This window comes from Callospermophilus lateralis, unplaced genomic scaffold (genome assembly GCF_048772815.1).
Source record: "Callospermophilus lateralis isolate mCalLat2 unplaced genomic scaffold, mCalLat2.hap1 Scaffold_193, whole genome shotgun sequence".
NCBI classification, from domain to species: Eukaryota; Metazoa; Chordata; class Mammalia; order Rodentia; family Sciuridae; genus Callospermophilus; species Callospermophilus lateralis.
The window spans coordinates 434,612-455,234 of NW_027512944.1; the positions used below are offsets into that span (position 1 = coordinate 434,612).

At 35.7% G+C, this 20,623-nt stretch overlaps 1 pseudogene; it reads left to right on the forward strand.

Moving 5' to 3' along the window:
* Nucleotides 1–307: 307 nt before the first annotated feature.
* Nucleotides 308–20,623, forward strand: part of LOC143387074 (inactive serine protease PAMR1-like) — a 159,924-nt pseudogene continuing 139,608 nt past the window's right edge.

Sequence of the window (20,623 nt, forward strand, 5' to 3'; positions counted from 1 at the left end):
GAATGTGATGCTCCTCCATGACCCACTGACCCCCTCTCTGGTCCTCCAGCATGCTGGCAAGGATTTACCTCAGGGCCTTTGAACCTGCCGTTTCCTGGGCCTGCGAAGCTCCGTACCTGCAGGTCTCATGCTCTACAATGGTCAGTTTCATGTGCCAACTTGACTGGACCTCAGGGAGTCCAGGCATTTAACCAAACATTACCCTGGATGTATGTGTGGGCTGGTTTCTGAAAGTTTCTAAATCCCAATTAGATCTCAAGGTGGGGGGATGGATTCCTGGAGGGAGCACAGGACATCATCCTCGCCAATGTGGACCGAGCTCATCCGATCTGCTGCAAGGACTCGCCTTGCAGTTCTGGGCTTGGTGATGTGCAGAGGAGACACGCGGTCAGTAGCAGCCGAACTGCAGATGTAGAACTCGGACCTTCCCTTGGGCAGAATAAATGAATACAATAAGAACTAAGGTTTATATACAGTTCCATTATTCTAGGATTCAGCGTGTTTTTAGTGACTCAGCATTTTTGCTGTACCTTAAGTAGGTAAGAACAAAATGTTAGAATAAAAGGGGTGGAGATATCCCTTAGTGGAATTTCATTTCTTTAACATACTTGAGGCTCTTGGTTCAATTCCCAGGCATGAACACACACATATGTGTGTGCACACACACAAACACACATACACACACACACACACAAAGCAGGAGGAAGGGAGAAGTAAAAAATAAAAATGATACAAATAAATAAATTCCTGTTAAACAGTGAAAATAGTTTTGGAATCGTATTTGAACCAAGAAAACAACATTATGCTTTGTATCTAAGAATTCCCCTTTCAACATGGCCCAAATTTGATAACATGGATTTGGACACTAGCCAGAATTTCACAGATGAATGTCATTAATCATGAAAGGTTGTGGTCAAAATCACATATATTTATCAATGCATATACATAATTTATACTGCTTTCTACTTAATGAATGATGAAAATAAATTTATTTCATACTGCCAATAATTCAGAGGAAGTACACATAAATACATACAGTACCATGACTAGATAGAAGAAAAGTGGGAAAAATATCAGAAAAAACTTGGATTATTCTTGTCACAAACTAAAATATGAAGAATTGATGGTTCATATATGATTTTAATCAAATATGTAAAAGGAAGAAACAATGATTTTATAAGATGCAGAAACTATCAAAATATAACCTTAAACGTGTATTTGGATTTTGGGTTTTAATTGTACTTGTAACCAATTATTGCACATTTAGTGACTTAAAACAGCATAAATATAGACTTGGATTGTGGCTCAGAGGTACAGCACTTGCCAACCATGTGTGATACACTGGTTTCAATCCCCAGAACCACATTAAAAAAAAGGACTAAATAAACAAAGGCATAATGCCCATCTACAAATAAATGATATTTAAAATAAACAGTATAAATCTAACATGTTTCACTGCTGAAAGTCAGGTCAGAAGTCTAAATCAAATATCATAGGCCCCTGCCATTTTTTCTCTAGCACAAGTTCATTCTGGAGTCTCTAAAGAATAAAATCCTTTTTTTTTTTAAATATCCTACTAGCTTCTAACAGTCACCTTTCATCTTTAGTTCATATCATTTTCTCTAACTTCAAAGTCAACAGCTTTTCATCTTAACATCTGTCTATATATCCATAGTCACATTGGCTTTTCTAATCTGTCTATTGTAAGTATCTTTGTGATTACTTTGCTACCTAGAAGAGCTAATATAATTTCCTGTATACAGTTTATATCTAGAGTATCACCCAAAAGCTTAAGTTAGATGATGCAACAGTATTTTGAGGTTAAAAAAGAAAATGGAACATAAGGATTCTATCCTCATCAGTACTTTAATTTATTTGATAGATTGATAATTTGAATGGATTTGCTGGATAGTGTGGTCAATAAAATATATGAGTTTGGCATGTTGAAGGACGAGGTTGATTTGGGGCCTGTACTTTCGAACTATATCTATCCTTGACCCCATCCTGTCACTTTCTCTCTGCTACATAGCTAGCACAAGTTGAGTAGCTTTTCTCCACCACATGATTCTACCATGATGTTTAGTCTCACCTCAGGCATAGAGCAATAGATTCAGCCCAACATGGACTGAGAGCTCTGAAACCATGAGTCAAAATCAATATTCCTCTTCCTGTAAATTGTTTTTGTCAGGTATTTTGGACACTGCCACAAAATGCTGACCAACATACTTGCTATCTGAAAATTTTAATGTAATCTCATCTACAAAGTCCATTGTAAAATTTAAAATTACATATTTTTATGGTCTTGGGATTGGAAGGTAGGCACGTTTGGGGAGTCATTAATTCCATCTACCATATTGACTGACAGCATAGTTACTCATATTAATGTACTGTAATTAATCAATGTACCATTACTCCTAGCAAGACCAGTCTTCCTTGTTTATTCAACACAAGACTGTACCAGTTGTACAAGTGAAATATGGTGTGAAACTGTACCTCTGTTCCATGGAAACAGGGATGAATTTTACTTTACCTGAATCCCTAGAAAACTTTAGTCTTTATTCATCCCTCAAACCTAAAAATCATGATATCTATCTTAGGCAATGATGAATTTCATTTTAAGGACACTTGCTTATATATAGGGTAATCATGGTTAAAGAGTTGGTTCAAATAAAACTAACAAAGATTGAGTTATTTGAAATGCAGTAGAGACATTGATATGTTATATACTTTTCATGATATCTCTTTGTGACTCCTATGCTTTTTGTTACCAAAGCTAATCAATTTCATCTTTAAACTGTGTCAATCTCTAGATTATTCATATGACATGAGAAGTGCATGCCCTCAAGAAGGGTTGAGCTAATATCACAAAACTGAGAGGTCAAACCTTGCAATTGTCATTTTTTTTACATCAGTTAAGGGTGCAACAATTTATTCCATTTATGATTATTAATGAGTTGCATTAGTTATGTCAAAGCTGTATGAGCTATTTGACCAAACCTCAATTCACAAATCTGCTCATACAGATAAGTTGAATGAAAGCTTAATACTTTTTCTATTTTTGTTCAGCTTAATGAGAAATATTTTATACTTATTGTTAAGAAAAATCATTTTCACTAAATTACATGGTGTATCTGCTTGCAAAAGTCATAGCTTTCATAAGTGAATATTACTTATGAACAAAAGAATGCTTTTAATTTTTGGTGATGATTCTAAATACAATATAATTGTTTTATAAATACTACTTTTAGGTTAAATAAAATTTTCTAATTTCAAGTAAAACATTATTGTATTTAAAATATATAGCTAGATATATTTAAACTGATTTCCTTCAGGATTTAGAAATTAAAATTTCTGAAAAGTAGTTGTTTTGAGAAGACAAAAAACATTATCTTCTAGGACTTTTACTGCAATTTAATTATCTCAGTGTTTAAGCATTTGATTTCCCATTCTGATTCTTCCAAATCTAAAAAAAAAAAATAGTGGATTTATTTTTTGCAAATACAACATGTATAATAATCCCTGAAGAGTCATGATGTACTCTCCTAAGATTCTCCTCAGCCAAACAGATGACTGCATTACAATTATAAACAAGAACACATTAAATCTTCACACCTCTCAGTGAAAAAGGTACAATCTCAAATAATAAAAATACATAATTTTAAGAAAGCAAAATACGATATCCACATTCAAAGAAATTTTGAGAAAGTCATAAAAGGTGACATACAAAATGATGCAATGCACTGGAATTTTAAAAAAAGAATATATATTTGAGAAATGTTAAAATAGTTTCTTCTCATATCATTGATAACTAGACAACACCATAAGTTGAGTTGAAGTTATTAACTTGTCAGTGCTTAATACTCCATATTTTTGGTTTATATAAGTTTATATAATATTGTATTCTACTTTCTATTTCTGAAAAAACACTTGTTTCTTCATATTCTATTTTTTAAAAAATCCAAGAATTACTTTTTGAACAGTAAGAAATAAATATCAATAAATAGTAAAAATCAGAAAATGTTCTCAAAATAAAACATCTTATTTTATAGTAATGTATTCATTTTTATTTCACTGTAAGAAGAATCCTACTTGATGTAGAGATAATTCCTACTTAATTAAACAACTGAGCAAGCAAAGTAGAAAGAATACTCACTATAAATTATAATAGAATAATGTTAACAAAACAGTACAAAACCATACATGGAAAGTTTTAGGGAAAATATTGTGAAGTGAAACTAAATTCACAAAATATTTATTAAGCAAACTAGTATTATGACATTAATGTAGAAAAGAGCCAAGAGTTAAAAAATAAATAAGAAGTAGATTATAATGTTAAGCTATTTTACCAATAATTTTAAATAAAGGGTGTGAATTCTTTTAAAAATAATCTCTACAATTCACAGAAACTTGTCAGTGATATATAATAGCCTATGTTTGGTGTTATATACAATTTTGGATTATTTTTTTCTGGTAATGTTTTTCTGTTAATTTTATCTTAATGAGAACCGTATTAACCTTAATAATACAGTAAATAAATTGTTAAGTTGTCAATGTAAAAGTCAAGGAAAAACTCAATAAATACTTATAAAATATATTAGATACTATTATTGCTATTTTAAGATGAACAATTTTGAGCTTATACATTAGAAAAAGTAGAAAAAAATATATTAGAAAGGATATCAGATAACGAAATGACAGCTCTTCCGGGTAAATCTATTAATTTCAATGCACAGTTATACACACACACATACACACACACACACACACACACACACACACACAAATATGAAGCTAATTTTTTCTACTGAAATCCAACTATAATTCCAGGAGAAATTACCTTATGAGTCTTTATAATGTAGCATATTTCCAGGTGTGATGATGCATGACCCTAATCCCAGTCACTAAGGAAGCTGAGGCAAGAGGCTTGCAAGTTCACAGCCAGTCTCTGCAATTAAGCATGGCACTATGTAACTTAGTGAGAACCTATCTCAAAATAAAAATTAAAAGGCTGGGGATGTGGCTCAATGATAAAGCTCACCTGGGTTAAAAAAATGTGGGAGATACCTATATCTATATCTATATATCTATATCTATCTATGTGTGTGTATATATATATATATATATATATATATATATATATATATATATATATATATAGTTGCTTAGGCCTGAGCCTAAGTAACTCCATTTTAAAAACTTCAGCTTGAGAGTGAAGCCCCTGGCAGGCTGTCCCAGCTTTATAAGAGGGAAAAGTGAGAAGATCAGGGTGGAGACTACCAGACCAGATGTTTCTGACCCAAGGGTAAATGATGCCATGGGGAAATTCAGTAGCTGATAAGGATTGAAAGGGGGATCAAAAGCCCCCATATTTAGTAAAATTAATAGAGCTTATGAACAGGGATTCAGCCAGTCGAAACCAGGATGCACTGCAGCTGGAGGGCCTGATGAGGACCTGACAATCACTTGTCATTGTTCCTGATCCGCTGCCTGCATGATCCTCACCAGTCTCAAACTCTGCCACCTCATCTGGACCTTGGTGAGAGCCGCAACATCTCCCTAGGACCCTCTCTTCAACAGGTCATTCACTCCATGCCAGGAAAAGTCTGGTTCTGGACCTGATCACCATCGTCTGAGTGAGTGTGCCTCTGCTGGACATAAGACTTAAGACTTAAGACTTAAGACTTTTGAACTCAGCATGCAGAGAGAATGTCTGTAATTAGCCTGTCATGATTGTGTTTGGCAGTGCTTAGAATTAACCTAGAAATGTTTGCTGTGAATTGATTATGTCTATTGCAGTGTCTAGCATTAAGGATTGTCGTTTTCTTGATTAAGAATCTATAGAGTGAAATTGTATTGAGTACTTTGAGTGAATAAAGCATCGAAAGGGGCAGAAGCACGTGGACATTCCTTATTTCTCCCCTCCACTGCATATGTTGCAATTTTGCCCCCTTGTAACAAAAGGGCGGAACACCTGGCTTCTTGGGATACCAGGATACCAGCTATTGCCCCCTTCTCCCTCCTGGGAGAAGTTTAATGTTACCTATTTTAAAATAAACCTGTTTCATATGCTTTCCTTGTGTGCTTCTCTAATGTTCAAACTTCAACATGTGGGGAAGCAGGACTCATCACCAATAACCTGTGGTATCACAATTACCTTACCTAATCCTGAATACTGCCCAAAGAACCCTTCTTCCCAAAGAACCCACCCCCCAATTAAATTCCACTGGAAATAACTAACCATTTGAATTATATTTCAAGGTATGAATCTTTATGGGGACACTTAAATTGTATTCAAAAGAAAATAGTGATCTAATGAATTCAGCATATTTAAATAGAGATGTTAAGTGATATGAATATTTATGATCCAGACCACTGATATTAAGAACTTATTATAATATATTGTATTATAGTTATGTTATAATGCATTTTATTATATTATGTGGATATAAAAAAGTAAGAAAAGGAAAGTAGGAGGAAAGGCAGCTATCTATTGCTGCATAATAAATTACTTCACAATGTAGTAACTTAAAATAATAAATGTATTTATCTCACACAGTTTTTGTGGTTCATCAGAGTGAAATTATCCTGGAATGGAGATTGTCATAAATTTGCAGTTGAGATATTGACCCAGGTCTGGAGCTATGAGAAGCCTTGGCTATGGTTGGAGAATGTATTTCCAAAATGATTTATCACCTAGTTGGAAAGTTCATCCTGACCCTTAACAGGTAATAGTACCTGACCCTGTGGACCTTTCTAAAGGGTTTCTTGCATGCCCTTAAAGTATAATATCTTGGTCCCACAGATAGAGCCAAAATTTCTTTGACAAGTAAACTTTGAAACCCTTTCATCGATATTATATAATATGCTACATATTATTTAAGTCAGACCATTAATAACATTGTGAAATATCAGGACTACATAAGAAAATAAATATCAGGGAATGAAGTTCAATGGGTGCCTTCTTGCAATTATGGAACCACAGAGAGAAAACACACACACACACTCACACATTTATCATATCTTCTATAAATATCAATTTTAGTGTTGATACTCTAGTATAATCTAAATTAAAGGGTGGAAAAAAACAGGAAAAAAACAGTGGTTTAATTAACTTTTCTCATGAGTAAATCTCATAAAAGTTAAGTGTGCTTTTGGGGTCCTTGAGGTATTGTACTGATTTGATTTATTCTTACACGTGGAATTTTCTAAATTATTCTTCTGATTTTGCTACTAGGAAAATTCATTAAAATTTTCTGAAGAAACTTGAGGTTAGAATATCTTTTCTCAGAAATTAATAAAATCTTCATTTAGATTAAGGTTTAGATCACACAAATTCTGAATAAGTGGACTTTCTTACCATGCATGAAGAGTTTCATTCAATATCTTTAAAGTTTCCAATTACATATCAAAGCCGTGACATCTGGAGACCGTAAACTTGTCTGTGCTAGAAATCAAAAACATTGGATTCAGCATTACAAAGTGAGTGGATCACTACATTCAATGATTTCTCACCAATTATAGAATGAGCCCAAGGAGCTACAAAATATGGAAGAAATAAGAACAAAACTCTTATTAGGAAAACTAAGGGAGAAAGGTGAATACTTGGTGTGTTTAGGACGTGGCCCAGAGAAAAGATTAGATCTGCAATTAATCAATGTGTTTATGATCACTACTTCCTAAAAATCTTCTCTATGAGTAATTTTGATTTCTAAGAAAGAAACCATTTAAAAGTCCAGAAAAATATCCCATAAGTTAATTTTTGTTCAAAATCTTTGATTTTCTGTTCTTCCTAGCTGAATCTCCAGATGGTAGTTCTCACTGTTCATATTTTTATCCACCAATGTTTTCTTTTTGTACTCAACCTAATTTTTTATCTTGAAGAAAGTGATTTTCTTTTTTTTTGCCCTTGCTGTTTAACAAATTCCATGCTATCGTTTCCCACTAGAAAGCAATGGGCATTTATGCATTTTTTTCTATATATGTGACCTATTTCTTTCAACCATGTGAGAAATGAGTGAGATGAAGATAAATGTCATTTATATGAAGCGACGACACATCATGAATCTCATAAATAAATTCTCTCCTCCTATGAACTTAAAATAAGGCTCTTAGTGATACTTCTGCAGCTCAGATAATTCATGATAATTCATGATAATCCATCTCATAAAATGGAAGAGATTCCCACTGGGTTTTCTTATCCCCACTCTTACTCAAACCCATTGATAAATGACCCACTTGGTCTCTTTCCCTGGAAGCAGGTGGTGTGTTTATCCAATAATAACTGTTATTAGTGCAACCAGAATAGTACTAGAGTTCAAAAAAATATGGAGTAATAGGGAAAACTAAGCTCAGGTTCCTTGCAATCTGTGTGCTACTTCATCAGTTACTCACTGGAAAGGCTATGAGCTGGAAGTGTCATTAGAGACAGTCTCCAGATAAAAATTGATTTATTTTGGGTAATAATGAAAGAATTCTTGTCCAAGAGTTTTCTATAAGATGCTATTAAGATGGCAGCATTAAAAAAGGTAGCTAAAATACTCTCGCCAAATCTAGAAAAATCTGTAATTATATTTCTGAATCTATTTTCAAACTTTAGGAATTGATTGACCTTTAGTGAACTAAAAAAGATCACAGTGAGAATGGTGCTAGGGAAACACAGAAAAGCAGTGAACTAAGAAAGTGAGTCACATCACCATAGAATGACAGCAGTCTAAATACCATATGCATAATAAATATCAATGCATACCTGCATGGACGTCGGTATACTTCCGGTGCCTCACCTAAACATAAACCTCATCCAAGGATCCACCCAAATATCAACAGAACTTCTAAGAATCTAAGTGTGCTGGGGTCATTTATGCTCACAGATTAATGTGATACCTATTATCACCACAGAATACCTACAGGCAGTTATTCTAGCTATTCTAGTTATTCCAGCTATTGCTCTTACATTCTCAAGTTTATTATCTCAAAACAGTCTTTATGCTCACCATTATTGTTCAGTGATTTAATTCCTGTGTGAATGCTAATATTGATGTTATGAAATTTTTTTCCAGATGTTTTTTAAATCATATTCTTTCTGATGGAGTAGTAGAAACATTTTTAAAAATGTAATTTGAAATTATCCCATACATAAATAAATTAGATAAAACTATTGATATTATCTAAATTATTTTGGAGCCTAGAAATAGCTCTCTAATGCACATAAGAATGTCCATCACACAAATACAACCATACTCACCTTTTCAAACACACACATACACATGCAAACACACAATAAACATGACAGAATTAAATACCTACAAGGTACTGCTGGCTCAGGCATATCCAATAACCACAGAGTCAGTAGTTGTACTTAGACCAACTATCCAAATTAAAGTCTTTACAAAATGTATAGTGGCCCTAGAGCCTTTCTAGTTCATTTTAGATTTCTGACCTTCAAAACTGTTAGATAATAAGTTTGTGCTGTTTTGAGCCACTGTCTTTGTAGGATTTGTGTGTAGGGGGTGGGGTGGGGATACTGGATATTGAATCCTGAGCCTTCTGCATGTAAGCAAGTGCTATCCTGCTGGGATGAATCCTGAACCCTTGTGTTTATTTTTAAAGCAAAAATAGGAAAGTAATGCAGATTTTTTTAAACAGTTTCATTTGTTTAAGAGGTACCTTCTGACAGATGTTAAAAAAAAATGTAAGACTAAATGAGGCTAATACCCCAACAAAGAAGACAGCAGTATAGTATTGCCAGAGATAAAGCATACCAGGCATGCTGGATTTCTTTTCTTAACATGTTCTTTAAGATGTTCTTGGAAGAGGTGACATTTAATTTAAGACATAAAAATGAGAATGAGCCAGATGTTTAAAGACAGATTGGGGAGTTGTCTGAGACATCTTTCTTGTTATAGTGAGCATTATGGATAAATAAAGGCCCCATGGAGGAAATAGCTTGTCAGGCTCAGATACTAAGAGAGCACCAGCATGGCAGGATGCTGGAAATTTGGTGGGGAAATATTATTATTAATGAAGAAGAAACTGAATTAATTTCTCTGAAAATTTGATTGATCGATTATTTCAGACTAATTGGATAGATTTAATAAGATGGAATATATTTTTTTAAAAAATCTTAGGGAGACAAGAATATATCTTTTGACTTTTGACTACTGAAAAATGGGAGATTGTTAGTAGTGTACAATTTTTGCCTCATCCATGAGCTTCTGAATCAGAGCCCACATTTTAACACAATTGCCAGGGCACTCATCTGCACATGAAAGTTTGAGAAACACCGAGGATTTTGACTCAATTTTTCTGAGGTGGCTGAGCTGGAGAAATATTATCCATAGACAGCACTTTACATGCTGGTCATGAAGAGGGAAAGTAGTTCCTTTATAAGAGGAAGAAAAGTAGCAAACCTGGTTCAAGTGCTGTTCAGACAAGCAAATTTATTATTAAATGTTGTTTATCTTTGAGAAATTAATAGCACTAGCATTTGCTCTCTTTGATATTCTCTTAATATTTAAGTGTTTGTTATTACCTGAGACAAAAGAAAAGGAAGAAAAGATTTTAGGAGAGGGAAATAGGTCAAAATTTCATTTATTCATTCATCACCTTTATTATAAAAATAACAGTACTGATAAGTAATAAAAAATAAAGTTTCTACTTATGATACAACACAATAAGAGAAAAGTGTTTCATAGGAACTGTGGCATTTCATATCACAGACTTCCTGTGAGGTGAGTGTAATCAGAACTACAGCTTTACAAATAGGTAAGCCGGAAAATGCAGAGTAGTGGAACATATTTTACCCAGCAACCTTTTGTTTCGAAGTATACTTGATGATTATTTTTTCTATTTCTTTTTATAAATATAAAAAAAATTACCTATATGTAAAATTAAGATGGTGCATTTCAATAGCACATTTATCATTTGCATGGTACTTAGTTATGCATGGATAGTTCACTTATAGCGTGTGAACTCACATAGGGCTCCACTTCAACTCATTTTCTCTATTTTTTAATATCTTGGCCATTAGAGCAGATTTTCTGTAGATGAGCCTTGCATTTTAAAATTAGTTATTTTAAAGTAGTTGGAAAATGTACATATCAAGACAGAGGAAACATGCATAACATTTTTTATTCTTATTTTCATGTGATTGACATACAATTATTAATTTCTCAGACAATTAGGAATATATAGGGAGATTGAAAAAAAATAATTATAACCATGACTTTGGAGAGAGAATTATTAGTGAGAAGTTATCTTATAAGGCTCTTTTCCTTTTTCAGTTTCACAGTTTTGAAGCACTAAGTGTATTTTTAATGTAAATTTTTTATTTATATATTACAGAAGAATGCATTACAAGTCTTATTACATTTATAGAGCACAATTTTTCATATCTCTAGTTGTATACATAGTATATTCACACCAATTTTTGTCTTCATACATGCACTTTGGATAGTAATGATCATCACATTCCACCCATGCCCCCTCCCTTCCCCTCCAACCCCACTGTCCTATCTAGAGTTCTTCTATTCCTCCCAGGCACCCGCTCCCTATCCCACTATGTATCAGTCTTCTTATATCAAAGAAAATATTTGGCTTTTTTTTGGGGGGGGGAGATTGGCTAACTTCACTTAGCATTAGATGGCCTATAATAGGTGAATTTATTTAAAAAATGTGGCATATATACACAATGGAATATAACTCAGCAATAAAAGAAAATAAAATCATGGCATTTGCAGTTAAATGGATGGAATTAGAGAAGACAAAGTGTATTATTTATTGAGTTAATTAAAAGGACAGATAAAGCTGAAGTTTAGATATGATTGAGATTATATTCTTAAAATGCTCTCTACTTCTTGGGAAGTGGAGTAAGAGAGGTAGAGATGAGAGAGAGAGAGAGAAAAGATAAATGTATGGAAAGATTGTACCATTGGATATTGAAATATTAGTTTATGGAGTTAAGAGTAAAAAAAAAAAACAAACAGATTGTCCTACTTAATCTAAGAAAGATTTTATAGAATTTATGGAACAGGGTGAAGTTTTCCTGTGTGTGGGGGGCGGAGTCAGAGTAGCAAATTTTATGGGAGAAAAACAGCCAGACAAACAAAATAAAACAAACATGAAAAATAGTTAGAGAAGCAACAAGTACATGAGATTTTTCAAGTGAAATGCTATATTCAGTGTACTGTGCAATGGGACCCTTCCTGTAACCTTGAATAAAATTGCAAAAAGCAAATTATACTGGTTTTGATTAAATGCCTTTTAGAAGCCAGTGAAGGGGAAGAATTTTATCTCAGGGCCATCTGGGGTCAGAAAGACAGTCATCTATCTGGATTATCATCCATAAATTTGCTTGGATATTTTTTCTGCCAGATATAAAATATGGAGAGGAAAACAAATTGCATGCCCAACTTTAATGTTTGAAGAATCTTCACAAGCGAGGATGTTTTAATTTATTTTAAATTGTTTCCTTTTATAATGTTATTCTAATATTAGTTTCTCAAAAACATAAAATTAATTGAAAATATTCTATGTATGTCTAATAGTACCAGTGATACCAATGATGATTGTCATGCAATATTTATTTATAAAACCATTTATTTTGCACAAATCAGCAAAACAAATCTGAATATTGATTAAAGTATGCAATGTGTTGCCTGCAAACATCTACCTACCTTCATTATACATGGATATATACTCTTACAAGTTCTACCCCTCAAAGAATATTTCTTTCACAATATCTGCATTTAAAACAATGTTTTCATGATAACACTATCAAGAATAGTTAAAGGGCATTTAGTGATCTTTTTGTTTTATATATGTATATATGCCAGGCATGGTTCACACCTGTTATCCCAGGGGCTCAGTAGGCTGAGAGAGAAGGATGGAGAGTTCAATGCCAGCCTCAGCAATTTAACAAGGCCCTAAGCAACTCAGAGAGACCCTATCTCTAAATCAAATATAAAAAGAAACTGAGTATGTGGTTCAGTGGTTAAGTGCCCTTGGGTTCAACCTATGGGGTGTGTGTGTGTGTGTGTGTGTGTGTGTGTGTGTGTGTATAAAATACACATATGTGTGCCTTAAGAATAAACTCTGATATTAATATAGCAAGCTGTGAATATTTATGCTCTATTTATTATTAAGAAATGAAGACATGGAGTGATACAATTAATGATAGAGGTAAAATTTAACAAATATTAAGGATGCTGTATTAATTTTTGTAGAGTTGTCATAAGAAATTAACAAGAACAAAGTAGCTTAAAACAACAGAAATTTAATTTTGTGGTGCTTTGGCGGGCCAAAATTCAGAAGTCAAATTATCAACAGAAAATAACTCTTTCTTACCCCTTCTTAGCTCCAGATGGCTTGAGGTGTTCCTTTAGGTGGTAGTTGAATCACTCCAGTTTCTGTATTCATCTACACATAAGCTTCTTCCCCATCTCTCATTGTGTTCTCAACCTTTCTAATTATGGTAGAAATTAGTTAGATTAAAATGTCTTATCTAATTATGATTTAGCCCTAATCCACTATTATCTCATCTTAACTTGATTACATCTGCAAAGATCCAACTTCAAATAAGGTTACATTTATCAGTATCAGGGCTTAGAATTTGAGCATAACTTTTTAGAATATTCAACCCATCACAAAGAGTCTCCACTGTCTCAGAATATTAAAAAAGTATTAAAAATTTAACTGTTTATTCCAACTGATAATTTAAAAATTTCTTAGGAGACAGAACAAAATATTTTGTGCACAGACAAGGGTAAACTGATTTGAGATCAATGGGAATTCAAGAAAAGTTTCTAAGTTTATGTAGGGTATTACCCTCAGAAGTCTTCAGTGTCTCTGCAGTACCTTGGCTAATTCTGAACCACTGTTTAGCTGTCCGTAGCACAATTGTTCAGTAATTGACTAGTACTGAGGAACAAAATGACCTTTGAAAATGCCAACTTCTGATCACATTCTGAAGCAAAAGTCTTTAGCAAACTACATTTATAGCAAACTACAAACTATATTCCTGTATCGGATCCTGCTGCTCTTATAGTTCTCCTTCTTTTACTCTGAAGGCCAAATTAGTATCAACTTCCAGTCAATACATAAGGATGGTTAAAATTTTTCTAGTTAAAACAGCATCACAAGTGAAAAACCTGTAGGGTACTCAGAAAGACATAAATTAGAATAAAATAATAAAATAAACATGAAGCATATTTTCCAGCAATTACTTTTGAAAGTGCTTTTTTATAAGGTTGAACAGTGAAAATAAATATTTGAATTATATGTTGCAAAATATGTCATAAGTCTTTAATATGCTACCTATGAATGTAAGCATAATTATGTGAATAAAAATATTAAAAACGGTAATGATAAAATCATTCAATACATCATTCCACATATTTTGGAGAATACATATTTTTATTAGAGCATTTTAATTATACATAGTAGTTGGGTTCATCCTATAAATCATGCAGCATGGAAATCTCTTTCAATTCACATTGTCTGCTTTTCCTTCTCTTACTCACTCCCTAACCTGGTTCTTCCTGTATTCTGCTGGTCTTCCTTGGAGAACATATTTGAACATACATGGTATACACAACAAGAATAAATAATTACAATATAATTTAAATAATAAACATGAAAACATAATTCAATTTCATTTATTTAATGTGAAAAAATACCTACTGTTAAAATGACCTAAAAAGTCATCAAAGTCATGTGACTCCCATCCCCCTTAGTCAAAGGAGCCATACAAACTGAAGGACAGACTTCTGATGAGGGCATCATACACCAGAATGTAAGGTTCTAAAGAATGCAACCTGGAGAGTTTCTCAGTGGCCACCAAAGCATTCTGTCCACTGTTAGCATGAGGTTGTCTCAGGAGTGTGGTGGTGTCCACCTGCAAGTGAGCTGGGTTCCACTCAAATTGAGGTTCCAGTGTTTAGACTGCCAAGATAACTCTCACACCAAGAAGGTACAAAAAGGTGGGCTACCCACATGGTGAAGCTTTCCAGAATCAGCAGCATCACTGCCAATCACTCCAAAAAAATGACTTGAGAGAGTTCTGGAGAGGAATCTGGCTTGAGATCCTGGGGTTGTAGGCAATGGATTCTCTCTTGAGGAAGGGACCTTGTGTGGAGGGAGATTCTTCCTATCACCTTGTTCAGATGAGGGGCAGCAGACAGAATGGACAGATGGAAATCCAGGAATCAGGGGTGCTTTACCACAAAACTGTCCCCTAGTCCTTTCTAACGTTTTTTATTCTGAGACAGGGTCTTGCTAAGTTTCTGAGGCTGGTCTTGAACTAGAGAATCCTCTTCAGCTTCCCAAATACTGAGATTACACGCGTGCACCACTGCATCTGGCAAAACTTTATCACAAGGGATTTCCTGATCTGGCCATACAGGCGTCATGGTTCAGGGTAGTTTGAACAGACATCCTAAATGACTCTGTATGTGCTCCGGACTCATGGCCTAGGAATGGAGGTCTCAATAGTGATTCTGACTGGCACCTGGCTGTAGACTTACTTGTGGCCACACTGGAATTACCTTCAATGCCCTGTGGTTCACGGAGGCTGTTCAGTGAAGGGGCACATACATCACATCAGACAGAGGCAGCTTCCCATACTGGGCCCCCTGCTCATCAGTGGTTACCTGGAACAAACCAGTGTTGCCTCTTACCTTTAAAATAGAGATGTGGATACCTTTGAGGGGATTAAGGGACTGCAGACTGCTTATGATTCACTAATCATCACAGGAATCTAGTTAAGACACTGAAGCTATTTTACCTTATGAATATATGTGTGCACATGTGTGTATATATATGTTTTCTCTGTGCGTGGATCAGTGTATCTGTATTTATCAGTGTGTACTTATTTTTACTTTGCTGTGGTTCCCCTCCAGGTCATCTGTATTACCTCTTAGTATTTGGAGTGCCTGCCAACAGCTGACCCTTGAGTAGTGGTTCAAATTATCCCAGCCCCCCTCACTGTACCTGATAGATTACTGGCTCCATGATGATGGTTCCTGGTACCTATGAGGCTGGGGTGAGGGAAGGCAAGGGTGTAGGACTAGGGGCATGCCCTGATATCAAATGGAAAGCATGAGATCAAAGTTGCTGTAAGTCAGGGGCACAGAGACATACAAAGGGCCTTAATAAAACCCAGAATGAGCAGCTCAGAGCTTTCCTTCCCCTCCACCCTCAGTCACATGGGGAGGTGTACATGCATGCAAAACTCTGATAAGAATCCTCCAGACCTGTTTTGTTCTCTCATCCCTACTCAGATCCCAAACTATTAGTAATGGGTTCTCTGTTTGTGACGGATGACTGCCTGTCATGTTTTCATATACAGGTATTGATTTTCGTAATTACCTGTTGTCCAAATACTAATCTTGCAGTCACTAGCCTTTCCGAATTTACTCAGTCCTCTAGTCTTTCTATTGCATTTTATTGGATTGATTTAGCCCTTCAGTCTACATTTCATTATTGGTATTGACTCTGCTCACACAATGGGTAGGCCATTGAGTAAAAGGCAAAATTAAATCTCCTATATGTGGAGGCCATAAATCATGCCTTGCTCGTTACTTATTACAGTGCTTTGTACAGATTTCATATAATGAAGCCAAGAAATTCAGTTTTGTTCAAAATGGTGCTGGATCTTATAGGTACAAAGTAGAGAATTCACTGCCATAAATCATAGACGAAAGCCCAGTCCTAACTTTTCCTTGTGGCCTAGTGAACTGGGGTTTGAGAGCCTCCTGGTGCACCTCCCAGAATTCAATTTGATTGATGTACAAATGTATGATTAAGTAAATGATTTTTAAAAAATTAAAATAATCCCTTTTGGTCACTTAAAAATTTGGAAATATTTTTCAGTCTCTAGAAGATACATTACCTCGAATGCCGCAATTTAGGAAACCTGGGTGCATGTGTGTGTCCTGGCTTGCCCATAACTCTCAGGTGTGAGTGGGTCTTCCTCTAACTGCTGTTTTCATCAGAAGAAATGAGAAATGCAGGAAAAACAGCATAAATAGAATGCTTCTGGGTTCAGGAGAGAGTGCCAGGTAGGGTCCAGCTTGATAGTCTCTAGTGACTTAGGTGAAGTTTGCATTCCATGGGTCATCCTGACCCAGAGTCAGACATTTAGCAATTAGCACAGATCAGTCAGTGTGATTGGAGAACATCACATAAGCAATGAGTCAAAGGTGGACAGAGATGAGATCTGAAGCCAAGCAGCTAAAAAAAATTAAAAGAGGTTGTAGGAAGCTGTAGAGGTGAAGAGGGGGCTAGGTTCTGATCACAAACATGCCACATGTGTGTGGCTCCTTTTCCTGGACAATGGCTATCTGATCTATAAGCAGGTCCACCTGTGTTAATGGGCAGAGGCACCATTAGGGTGAATAGATGTCAGTGGTGTGTGAACAATGCCTGCAGTCCACACTGTCTCCTACATTGTTGGCAATGTCACAATAAATTGAGTTTCAGAGAAATTGTTAGACCAGGCAACTGGCTTATGTGTATGGACTGCAGGGGGCTTTTCAGGGGTGCTTCAACATAGGTAACTTCTGGATATTTTTACAAATTGTTTCTTCTTTTTGCTGGGAACTACTGCTCAGGTGACAATATTAAGAGCATCTCATTGATTGAGGATAATGCTAAGTGCCTTTCATGGGTTGTAATCATTTCAGTTTTTTTTTTGCTATTTCTTCTCATTTCTTCTCATGAAAACCGTGGACTAGGCAGACAGAAAGACACTCACATTCACACCTGAGAGTTATGTGTGATCCAGGACACACACATACACACACACACACACACATACACACACGCGCACCAATGGTTATCTAAATGGAAGCATTCGCAGTAATGCGTCTCCTAGAGACTGCAAAATATTTCCACATTTTTGAGTGACCCAAAGGGATTATCTTAATTTTCTTTAATTTTAAAAATATTTTACTTAATTACACGTTGATCAATCAATCAAATTTAATTATAATTTTATTTGATAAAAATTTTAAATATTTAAATAATTTAAAAATTTTTTTTAGTTAAAAGATGTTTTCATTCACTTAAACAGTGTGCCTTTTTTCAGATCTTAGTCATGATATATGACAATGCCTGTGGGAAGGGTTGTCTATAGTCTCTTCTTTATGACAGAAGTGGTCACTGATCACCAATGATGAGGATTTAATTTAGGGCCCAAGGTGATGGTTCATGCCTCTAATCCTGATTGCTCAGGAGGTAAAGGCTGGAGGATCCAAGCTCCAGGCCAGCCTCAGCAACTTAGTGAAAACTTCTCTCCAAATAAAATTTTTAAATGGTTGGGGAGGTATCATAGAGGCAGAATGCTTCTGGGTTCAATCCCCAGTACACACACACACACAGAAGATTCCATTTAGGGTTTGACATAGTCACTTTTTGTTTCATGAAAAATGAGCCTCAGTATAATAAAGTCAGCTGAAGTATTGAAAATCTTACATTCTGAACTTACACTGTTCCAGTAAAAGGACCTTGGCCCTACAAAATCAATCCTGATTGTATTTTCCTCTCTCCAAGTAGCTTTTTTATATTTGCTGTATAATCCGCTCTGCTAAAGATTTTTATTATTAAAGAAATGAACTTTTTATACTGAGTGGCAATTAAGAAAAGATAACATAAACCAGGCTCTCAGTGGAATCTTTTTTAAGAGCAACAGGGCATTATAATACCCTGGGTTATGTGTATAGAAAGGCACATCCAAGCTGTAGAGGATTTACAAAATACTTGAAATCCAGCCTTGTGGAATCAAAGAAAGCTGCCTACTTCTTATAGTGAAGTTAGAATCTTCTATAAAAATATAATCAAAGGCATACCCACTGAGACCTGGTAAGCAGAGTAATTCAGGTTTAAGGATACCTGTCTCTTGGAGTTTTCTCCTCTGTGGGGGTTTCTTTGTGTGTATGTGTGCACATGCTTGTGGTGTCAGTTTATCCTTGATAGTATTTTCTTCCAAATTGACAGTATCTTTCTTTAACTATAACATATAAATTGATCTTTGTGTATAAAATATGCACACTTTTCCCTCCCCCATAATTTTGATTTTATTCAGAACAATTTAGAACATTTCATATGTTAAAAAAATTGAGACTTGTTCCTGTCTACTACACTTAAAGTGCTTCATAATTTCTGCTTTATTCTTGATTCTTTCTACCTCATATAGTTCAAGAGAAGCTGCTATCTATCTTTTCAGTTGATTGCCTTTGAATGATTTCTTCTCTTCCTTCAGCATAAATTGTTCCACATTTTTTGAAAGAGAGCCTATATTCAGTTTCTAGGTATCAGTAGACAATATGCCATTCAGCTGGGGGCTAGGCTGCCTGCATTTGAACCCTCGCTGCTGTACTACTTTCTGGCTCCATGACCTTGGCCTTGAGCATGTTGCTTTAACTCTCTGAACCTCTAACAGACTATAAAATGGCTCAGTGGCACCCATATCCCTGCAGAGAGAATACAGGTGGACTGCCAGCACAGATCAAATGGTTAAGTTAATATGAGTTATTGTTAGCATCTGTTGCAAATATTAATGAGAGAAATCTCTAGTAGTTAAATATTAAATGTTTTAGTTTGATGGACGAAATTTTTGTACATACTCTGCTGCATGTGTATCGGCTGTTCACCTTTTGAGACTTGCTGTTGTCAGTGAGGGGAAGCTGAAAGGCAGGCAGTAACATAAACAGAGCTAGAAGACCTGTTTCCAGGGAGACACCTGGCCTCATCACGCTTACGCCACATTCTCAGACTGGGAGGTAGAAGGGGCCAGGAATGGGGTGGGGTAGATAGCTAGGTCTCTGTGGAGGAATCACCTCTCTGGGGGGTTGAAGCTTCTTGGAGATGACAACTTGCAGGAACATGCAGGGTGCCAACTGTGGTCCATGGGGAGCACCTCAGAGCCAGGGCTGCACTGAGCAAGAGGAGAAGATAGCCCAACATACTTTTTAAAAAAATTATTGATGGCTTGGTCCTTCACATGTGAAGTATGTTTAAACAGGCAGAACCAGAATTATAGGGCCAGCATTTGAAGCAGAAAGGGCCACGTGTCACCCTTGGCAGAGGAGATAATAGGAACACAATATTGCTAGTAGATAGGGCAGAGTTACAGCTGAAGAGCACAGATAGGATGCTACCCAGGTACGTATCAGTGTGGGGGAAGTCACAATCATGGTCTTTTCAAACAAGGAGAAGCAACAGAGATGAGGCATTGGGAGGCACCCAGTGCTGGTGATCAGGCATCATTTTGCTTGAAGATAAGTGAGCAGGGACACAGAGGCAAGGCTGCCTGGGCCTGGTGATTCCCTGGCGCGCCTCCCTGCCACATAGGTCTCCTGTTCACATTTTTCTCTTGTGCCTTGCGGCCCTTGAGACTTCATTCCCTGCTCCAGTTAGCTCTTCTCTCCTCACTTGCTTCTCAGTATTGACAGTCACAGCACTCATCAGCCTTAGCAGTTTTCCCCAAGGCCTAGAGATCTGGGCTTGCCTGGCAGAAGGCCTCTTACCAAGGGCAGGGAGGCCTCAGAAATCATCATGGCAGTTCCACAGAAGTTGCCAAATGGGACCCAGTGGTCACTGAACAGAGACATCAACAGCTGTACTGCTC